Below are 10,169 nucleotides of genomic sequence, written 5' to 3' on the forward strand. Positions count from 1 at the left end.
AGGAACAATGGTGCACTTCACAGACAACGCAATCAATGCATGAGCTTGTGCATCCTTTACATCCCAACAAGATTGTTCTACCGTAGGCAAAACAACTCTAATAGCAGCAATCCTTGCTGCAAGACTTGCCACATCCTCAACATTGCCTACATCCTCAGAACCATGACGTACATCAATGCCCTACAAAATATTCCAGACACCCTTTGACACAAGGACATGTTGCATCATGTAAGCCCACATAGGGTAATTGTCCCCATCCAATCTGTCCTCAACAACAAACATCTTGAACACATTTGTGTTTTTGTTAGCCATGGTAAATGCTCCACCCGATGTGAAAACTGCCCGAAAAGAGAAGAAACAAAGTGGGAACAACACGTGCTATATAGCCCAAAATTTAGAAGACTATAAGGCACGTGTTATGCAAAAAACGGCATTGACAAAAATTTTACACAAAATGACAAAATAGCATGTGCAGTACTGCTTGTAGTGGAAACAAGGGCCGAAATGAGCCCGAATCATAAATCTGAGCAAACTAAGCTCTACGAGATCCCCCGAATATTTTTGTCAACCTGCGAATGCTCGGCAAAGCTCACCGAAATCAGAGAAAATGAGCAAGCATGTGCTGGAGCTGCTGGCAACCACGCCCGGCAGGATGCAACCTGCTCTGATACCAATTGTTGGAATTAGGGTTGCAAAGAAACACATACAACTTGGAGAAGAAAGTAAGCTCAAGGCACACAATAGAGAGTGTGTTAATTAGTGTGCAATGGAAAGATAGATAGCCCTGGAGGGATGGGCGTATATACAATGCACGGGGGAGAAAACCTCCTAAAGAGGGGGAAAATGCCTCGGTGGTCCTAGTGTGTTCACACACATCACTACCACATGTATATGGTAACACTAGTCCCTAACCAACCCAAATGCTTTTCTCATATTAAACTAATCATGTGGGAGAATAAAGGGGAACAAGGGTTAGGATATAGACATGTGCTTTCAGATAATCTCAACACGAGGCCAATGGTAAAGGGGTCCAAATGAGAGATGGTTTGTCAAAGGCAAGACTAGCTAATGGAGCTTAAAGACCTTAGGGTTAGCTTCATTAAAGACCTCCAAAGGTTAGTGTTAAAAAGTCCTTTGACCCTAGGTAAGCTAATGCTGAGCTTGAGGTGGGAACCCGGCCCAAGCTTGAGGTGCTTGATGACTAAGATGCTTGAGGTGCCTATTGTGCTTACCGACTAGGGAGCCTGAGGTGCTTGTGGGAACACTACACAGGCTTGAGGTGATTTGTCATGCTTGCTGACTAAGGTGCTTGGGGGTAAGGTGTACAAAAGTCAACAACTATCCCTACAAGGAGGGGGCGAGCCCTACAAGAGGGGGGATGAGAGAGAACACACACACCCTCACACAAGGCAAGCTTGGTACAAAGAAAACAAAAGGGACACTTGTCAAGTTCCTCTTCATGTTTCCCTCATGGTGTGCCTAAAGACTATTGGTTGGCCTCCCAAGGGGTCCAATGATAAATTAGTTAATTTGATTAATTGTTTTTGCATTTATCAAGTCCTCTCTCTCAAAGGGGAAAGGGGGACACTTGTCCCAAGACTAGCATGCTTGCTTGGTATGCCTCTTTCTTGTGATTGTCTAGGCCTGGATGGGTCCAATGAGCTTCAAGCATGAGCTACAAGGGGGCATCAACCAAAGCATGCTAGGGGGTTGCTTGTGGGGTATACTCTCCCTCACACTTGTCCCAATACTAGCATGCTTGCTTGGTATACCTCTTGCTTGTGATTGGCTAGGGTCCAATGAGCTTCAAGCATGAGCTACAAGGGGACATCAACCAAAGCATGCTAGGGGTTTGCTTCAGGGGTATACTCTCCCTCACACACTCACACACACCCTCATTGTGTGTAGTGCAAAGTGCAAGAGCTCCATCTCCTTCTCCAAGCAAGTAGAGAAGTTGAGAGCGTACACCAACACTCTTAGCTATGGAATGCATATCCAACCAAGAGCCATGCTTCCATGATTAAGCTTGCCATCTTCTCCATCTTCATTGCTATGTTATTATGTATGCTAGCAAGATAAGTGATGATAAGTGAGGAACTAATTCTTTCTCCTATGAAAAGTTTCTTCTTCCTCTTCCCTACCCTCATTCCCTGCTAGCTCTCTCCACCTTAAAAGGTGTTTGAGGTCTTGGGACTGAGGCTTGGGAAAGTTAATGCTTTCCACAAATTTTATGCTATGCTCGTGATGCATGAAGCTTCCCAAATTCATTGCATCACCTAGGTCACAATGAACACAAAGATTGTATTGTAACAAGTCTCTCTTGATGGGAAATACTATAATACAAATGCCTATTGGAGGGGGGACCGGCTCCACATAAATCCTGTCCTCATCTATTGTCATGTTCTTTAAACTCTCTCTCTTGCAAAAGTATTGTTCATGCCAAGTTGACTAAATGCTATGTTTATGCTGCTACCATTAATTAAGTTCACCCACTATGCTCTCAAAGTAACTTCCAAAAAATTTCCGCTACTCTCAAAGTTAATAGGCCTTTTCCATTACATGCTCCCAATGACAATCTACAACCTGTCTCCCACTACCATAAAATTTCTCTCTCTATCTCGCTCTCTACAAACTCACAGAGTCTATTTGATGGAGTGCCAAGAAGACACTACGGTCGATGTTGACTTTTGTCCCCAGACAGAAGTGTCTCTTCGATGCCGTGTTAAAAAGCACATACCCTGCTTCTCTTTCTCTGATGCAAGAGAAGAAGCACCTAATCTCCCTCTAGGACCAAATCTTGGAGAAGCATTGAGAGTCAAATCCAATGCCAACAAAAAAATTGGTTGAAAATTTCTGCTATGATGCTCAAATGGAGATTTTGAAAGCATAAAGGCTTCAAAAGTGGGGTAAAACTCTAGGACATTTGGTGGAAATATTCCATGCACGATGAAAAATCTAAAGCAACAATCAACACCAAAATCCGACTTAAAACCACATGCACATATGAAAATTTTAGCTCTCTCTCTCTCTCTCTCTCTCTCTCTCTCTCTCTCTCTCTCTCTCTCTCTCTCTCTCTCTCTCTCTCTCACACACACACACACACACACACACACCTGCTCTAAGTTTTCTATCCAATCCTGCTAAAAAACTCTTTGCACTAAGCTTTTATACCACTTGTAGAGTGCACGATGCATGCAGAGTGCAAGGGAGAAGAAGAGCAGACACACACAGTGGGTGGAGCTTGATTAGGATAGTGATACCTCATAGGTCCTTATTCTAATGACTATAAAGAATAAGGTTAGTGATGGGTTAGTAAGTTAGTGGGTGTCTGGCCACTTGGTCTGAAAATCAACACATTGCCATTTATATCCTTGTATCTATAGGAGAATTTTGTCACATGCAAATATTTAAATATAGTGGTTCACTTTGGGAGAAAATTTTCTCCATTCAACCATAACCGCATGCGTAGAACCAAAAGAGTTGGCAATATTTTTCATGCCCACTTTACCATATTATCCTCATAAAGAGGGATGCTATTTTGTTAAAATAAATGCTTCAACGTCCAGTCAATTCACATGGAGGTTATGACTAGGTACTGGGAGTTGATGTAATGACACAGGCTTGATCAAAAGGAAAAAAGATATGATAAACTATCTCACAACTTGCAAGAAATCAAAATTGATCTCATATATTGCCTTGAAAGTGGAAGAAGGACATGCAGGACATTCAAATAGCATATAAAGATAAATCAAACATGTTTTAACTCCTTAACTCACCCTCCTCCAACATCTAAAATAGTGGAAAACTGTGTGAAGGGAGCACTTCAACATACAATTATTATGTTTAAAGGAATTTCAACCTACACATCCACCATGCTAGCAAATGGATGTGAGACTTAGCATCCATTATGGTAGCAAACATTGAAAAAATGATCATCACATGCATAGATGCATTTATAGATGTATTATAGGTGGATCATCTCTTCATGTATTTCTTGGAAGGATAGACTTTTTGAACTGTATTGAGGCAAAAAGAAAAAAAAAACAATCATTGTTAAAGAAACACACAAAACAAAAAAATAAAGCTAGAGCATAGCTTTCTTCAATGAAAACCTTAGATCGGATATATGCTAGGCTTCCATATAGATAGGCTTGTTGGTAGTGAGTCATAGCTGATGGTAAGAGCTCTTGGGAGCTACTTAGGTTACATGGACATGGAGGTAGTATGGTCTTTGTCTTCACATGGTATCATAGCACGTTCGTCTTAGAAGGAACTCTCTTTTGTTTTGCTTAATGATTGCATACAAGAATATGGGTAAATTTTTCATTGCATGAAGTTGACCTCATTATTAATCTTGATTAATGTAGTTTGAATACTTTTGTTTGTGATAATGTTGCTAGAGCAACAAGGAGGGGTAGCATCTTTGTCAAGAGGATGGTTAGATGGGACAAAGACCTCTAGTGCTCGTGAGACTCTTTGCAAGCGAATAGGGCAATCACGCAATGTTTCCTAGATGTTGTCCATAACCCTTGAGTGGGAGTTAGTGCTTGAAAAAAACCTAGGTTTAGCCCAATTGGACCTACAAGATTTATAATTTATCGTTAAAATTCAGATTGAAAGGAGAAAACCTATAAAATTAAGAAACATTTAGGATAAAACCTTCAAATATATTCAATTTACTTGTAAAATTTTTCAGTGTGTAATTTTCCATGCTTTTACCAAAGTTTTCATTTTGAGCATTAAGCGACGGTAGTGGTAGTTAATTTAAAGAGTTGGTGCTTGTCAAAGAATGTAGCAACACATGCAATCACCAACCAAGGGAGTTGACCAATATAGGGTACATGTTGTAGTCTTTGTCAAAGTAGGTAGCCAAAATTCAAAGAGGGTTGATGGACACCTCAAGTGACTGTAAATGAGACATTGATTACTCTCTCTCTCTCTCTCTCTCTCTCTCTCTCTCTCTCTCTCTCTCTCTCTCTCTCTCTCTCTCTCTCTCTCTCTCTCTCTCTCTCTCTCTCTCTCTCTCTCTCTCTCTCTCTTTGGGGGTGCGCTTGTCTATGGTGGACAAGAATAAAAGGGCTTATTCAATGTTACATAATGAAGGACAAGAGGTCTTTCGTGCACGGATACTCTTGTTTACAAGTATTACAAGAAAAAAAATGCTATCCAAACAAGCCCTTTGTATGTCATGCTTTTGGACTTAAGAGGCACACACATTAGTGGCATGGCAAGCCACAACCATGCTAAAAAACAAGTCAAAGCATGCCTTCCTATACATCACAAAATTTATGCCTTGTGCTTGTAATTTTGCTTTACTCTCCAAGTGGCAAAAGTTGCCAAATGAACTTCTAGGATTGAGTACAGTCTTAGTTTTCTCTTGCTCTACAAGGGGCAGAAATTTTTCAAATATGGATCCCAAAAGAGTCTATGAGAAGAAAAAATTAACAACATTAGAGTCCTAGATTTACAAATGAGACAAAACATTGAGGAAAGAGTTCAAAGGCTCTTTATTGGGTTTAGCTTGGACACAAGATCATGTAAGCAAAGTGCATTGCTTGGTTGTTTATTCCATATCAATACCCTCACAGTGACAGTTTCAATCATCACAAATAAAAATTGACCTCATGATTTTACAACTTGGAGGAGTTGATGAAACACTTGCCATTTTGCCAACAAGGAGAATAATTAAGAAGCAATCCTAGTTCTTTCTAGATAAGTAGACTACAACAACCTCGCTTCTCTCTTTCCTAGGATGTGTCTCTCAATGTTAGAGCTTTCAAGCAAACGAAAGTTATGGCTAGTTTCCAACATGGAAGGAGGCAAAGCAAATGACATACATAATCTTGCAACATGAAACAAGGTTTGTTTTGCATCCACATCAATGCTATCTAGAAAAACGAAAGTGACAACATTTCTTTGCCTGTGGGATGTGTGATGAAACCCCAAATATGGATTTCTTGAAAGCACCAAGTTCTTTCCACTCCAAGCAAGTAATCTCAAGGAGAAAGATAATAAGCAAGATGCTATTAGGTGCTAAGAGCTTTGAATTGCTCTCAGCTCTAAGCAATCACTCTTAAAGTAAGAGTTATCAATTGTCACAAATATGAGGGGAACTTTCTTGACTATCCCTTAGTAATTTAGATCTTTTTGGATGGGTTTGAATGTTCATCAATTGATCTTTTGATGGAGATTCCCACAATCCTTGAAGCCATTTCGCTTGTGTCTGCTTACCTACACTCAAATTTGCTAATATCAAACTGATTATTTATGCATCAAATGGTTTGGAAAGCTTCCCTTTGCATAGAGTATTGCATAGAAGAATCAAACATGATGCACATCTAAAACACATCTCTCTAAGGAAAATGTGGGTCTCTAAAGAGGAGACAAATGCCTTCACCAATAATAGGATGAATCATTAGTATGGAGAGTATGGAACATCATTGCTTTTGATTTTTTGCCAACTTTGATGTAAGGAAAAAATCATTTTCAATTCTCCTAGTGTCATTTGTAGAGGCCTTTGCAATTACAAAATATATGTCATCATTATGCAACATAGGTATCACAAGTATTAGTTGTTACTTGGTTCATGCAAGATGTCATTTTTGCAAGCCACATAAGTACACAATAGGTTCCCCCTCTAAGGCACCTATGGGGGCTCTTGATGTAGCTCACATCTCAAAACATTGCTAATGCATAATCTAATCAACATTCTATCTAGCATTAAATACAATGTACAAATTTGCCTGTATAACTTGCAGTAGCCTTGTTGCAACAAGCATCAATCATTTTTGCAAAGACAGTTTTATCAAAAGCAACATGGTGGAAAGAGAAATCTCACATCTATCTTGTTGGTCTTATTGCAATGGTCTCCATGCAGCAAGGTTGTAACTAGGTCGTGGCATACTTGCTACTAAGTCATCTCATAGAGTATCATATAACATTATCTCTTTCATTCTTTGATACAAAGGTGTTAATGATCGTTGCCTAATATGGTAGTGATGTGTGTGAACACATTTATGACTACTAAGGCAGCTTTTGCCCTCACTAGGAGGTTTTTTCTCCCTGGCTTGTATACATGCTTATCATTAAAGGGCATCGCTTATCTTTCTACTTAGCACTAATATTACTTTCAATTATGTTCCCTTGAACTCCTTCTTTAAATCTTCTTTTCAAAGCTTTTTCTACATTCTCCAATTGTAATTCCAACAAGTGGTATCAAAGAAGCTTCACATCCTAGGTAGTGTCGCCAGCATCTATCATGCTCCCTTTTTCACATGAAGGTGATTTTTTGACAAGGGTTTGCAGGGAAACATAAACTTTGGGTAAGCTCATAGATCAAGGTGTGTTAAAGCTTTTCATTTAGGCTCATTTAACCATTTCCATTGCAAGAAGCACTATGTAGTGTGTAGGCTATTTCTCCTTTTGTGCAAGTTTTATAACAATGTATGTCTTTTTCCAAGAGTATAAATTTTGTACTATGTGTGTGAACATGTCCTTGTTGTAGAGGGCATTGGGAACATGTTCATGATGTACAATCAAATTTTATTAATACTAGGTCTATTGAGAATGATGCAAATTACAGTAATATTGCAACTATAGTTATTTTGCCCACTATTGACCAAGCATGTTTACCATAACAGAGATGTGCAAGCTCATGTATTGATTATGTTATTTGTTAAGTGCTCCATTATTGCACACATTTAAACAAAAACTTGGCATGGAATATTTTGGCTCCTTTCTATGTAGGCCGTAGGCAAAGACTGCTTATGCTTACTTGCATAAGGAGTTAGACTCCAAAATTATGCTTGCTTGCATAAGGAGTTAGAATCCAAAATTATGCAGCTTGAGGATAACATGGATATGTTTTTCCTAGAAATTAAGGATCTGAATAAATATTCAATATATATTGGTGAGGTCATTCATGGTGGCAAACCCTTTTTGCAAAGAAGTTATTGATGCATTTCCATGTGACATTTTTTTCTGAACTTGGAGACTTGTCACAGAGAGAAAAACTAATGTTGTAAAGCTTAATGGTCCTCCCTATATTGTTGAATGAGGCTCAATATAGGAAAAAGAAGGATGAAGCTTTTGTGACTACTCAAAAGAGAAGTATCTATGTTGCTACTTTTAACACTAGTTTGGTAACCTACCAGGACATGAAAATGTCCTTTCAAGATTTTGGAGAAAAATCAAATACTACTATCATATGTATGTGTTTGTAGAAGTCCCTACTTTGGCTCAAAGCTAACACCACACTTTATGTAGAAAAAAATAAGAAGCACTCACAACTCTTGACTTTATGGTCATGAGGAGTTCTTAAAGCCAAGGGAGTGCTCAATTTGACCCAAAGGCACATATTTGCCATGTGAACCCCATCTTGGACAAGGTAAAAAATTCCCAAACAATGAGCCTATTTTTCTTGCAAATGTCAATGAGTTCTTGACCAAGGTCTATGGCTTTTGTAGGCTTTTCTTTTGAACATAGAATTAGGTTTTAAAGAAGTGGAATTTTTACATTCTACCGCACTATCATCGATGTTTCTATGCATACACCTATCATTACATTTATAACATGAAAACATGTCTCCCTAAGACAATATGGAACACATCTATGAAGTACACAAACTGCATGGATGAAAAAGGTAGCTTCCACAATGTGGCCTTTGATATCGCATATAAACCTATCAAGTTGAAGACAAATTGTAATTGTATGCTTATGTTTGTGCATAAGCTTGAAAGGTATCATGGTTGTTGAGCGACATTTAGCAATTTGAAGATAACATAGTATTAACTCAAAATGAATCTGATCCTGATAAAACAGAACAACACTCCCATATGTGTGTTGTTTTCTATTTAGGGTATTAGGTACCCCAAAACTCAAGGAAAAAGAGTTACATAGTGAGAAATCCATAACACACTAAAGATTCCTTTTGATTAAAAAGATCTTTCAAAATATTCATCAAAACATGAATTTACTAGCAAATTAGCACATAGAATTTTTCATAGATGGCCCATAGCTTCCAATACATAGGCTTTCCATTTTGTAGGGTCCTAAAAATACATTTTGAACTATCTATGCCAGTTATGTAGCATTTAAGAGATCACTAAGCTACATTTTTAGTTGATCTAGTGTCAATTTTATGAAAATTCGTAAAAAATAACACACATTTTTTTATTTGACTTAGGTTTTAAAATGTTATTCAAACCCAACTCTCAAGGTGAAATCAATAGCACAAAAAAATATCACGTTTTTTTCATATCATAAGCTAGCTTTGTGGATACAGAGCACTTTAGGACCTCTTTGGCATCTCAAGAAATAACTCTAATAAGTTGGAGTTAAGCAGACACAAAAGTGTCCAAGGACATAAAATTGTCATGTTACCAATCTAGTGTAAAATGCTCCATCAATCAACAAGCCGCCACCACCTTTTTGCCAAGCAACAATAAGTCTATCGAAAATCTAGTGATAAAGGCAAGAAGAACTTATTGTAGCCATTGTAAATAGTTCTTTAGATGCATGTGCCTCTTATGTTGTATAGGATATAGAATGGGTGTTTCGGTCACACTAACAGTAAGATCCATCTATTAGGGATCCATCTATGGGAGTGACTAAAAATTTACATGTATAGTGTGGTGCTACAAAGCATATTATGTCTCATCACGATATAGTTACTCCTCTTGATGCTTTCTCTACCAAGAATATTGTCACATGTTCCAACAATGCCTCTTGCCTAGTTAAAGAAACTTGTAAAAATTGGGTTTACTACTATTAGTGGTAGCCCTTTCCTGCCTATTGATGCACTATATGTACCTAACATAAAGAAGAATTTTTTGTCTATCATCTCTAATCTTCTGATGCTCGATCGTGTTGTTGTATTGTCTAACACGATTTCATGGGTTCTATAAGCTCAAAGTATATAAAAAATTTGTGGAAGATCTAACACGCATAATTTTCAGTGGGAAAGCTATTGTAGATCTAGAACTTTGACATGTTCATTTTGGTCATTTAAATATTACCTATGAATTGCTTTTGCAAAAAACCTTAGATTGTTGCTTCATTGCACACTCTTGAGACACCATCTAGACATGTATGCAAAAGCTATATTTTTGGCAAAACACAATGTTTTTTGTTTTTAAAGGAAAGATTTGTGATGTCTGTGGTCTAATAAA

The sequence above is a fragment of the Adiantum capillus-veneris genome, chromosome 7, assembly GCF_014529385.1.
Source record: "Adiantum capillus-veneris isolate H3 chromosome 7, ASM1452938v2, whole genome shotgun sequence".
NCBI classification, from domain to species: Eukaryota; Viridiplantae; Streptophyta; class Polypodiopsida; order Polypodiales; family Pteridaceae; genus Adiantum; species Adiantum capillus-veneris.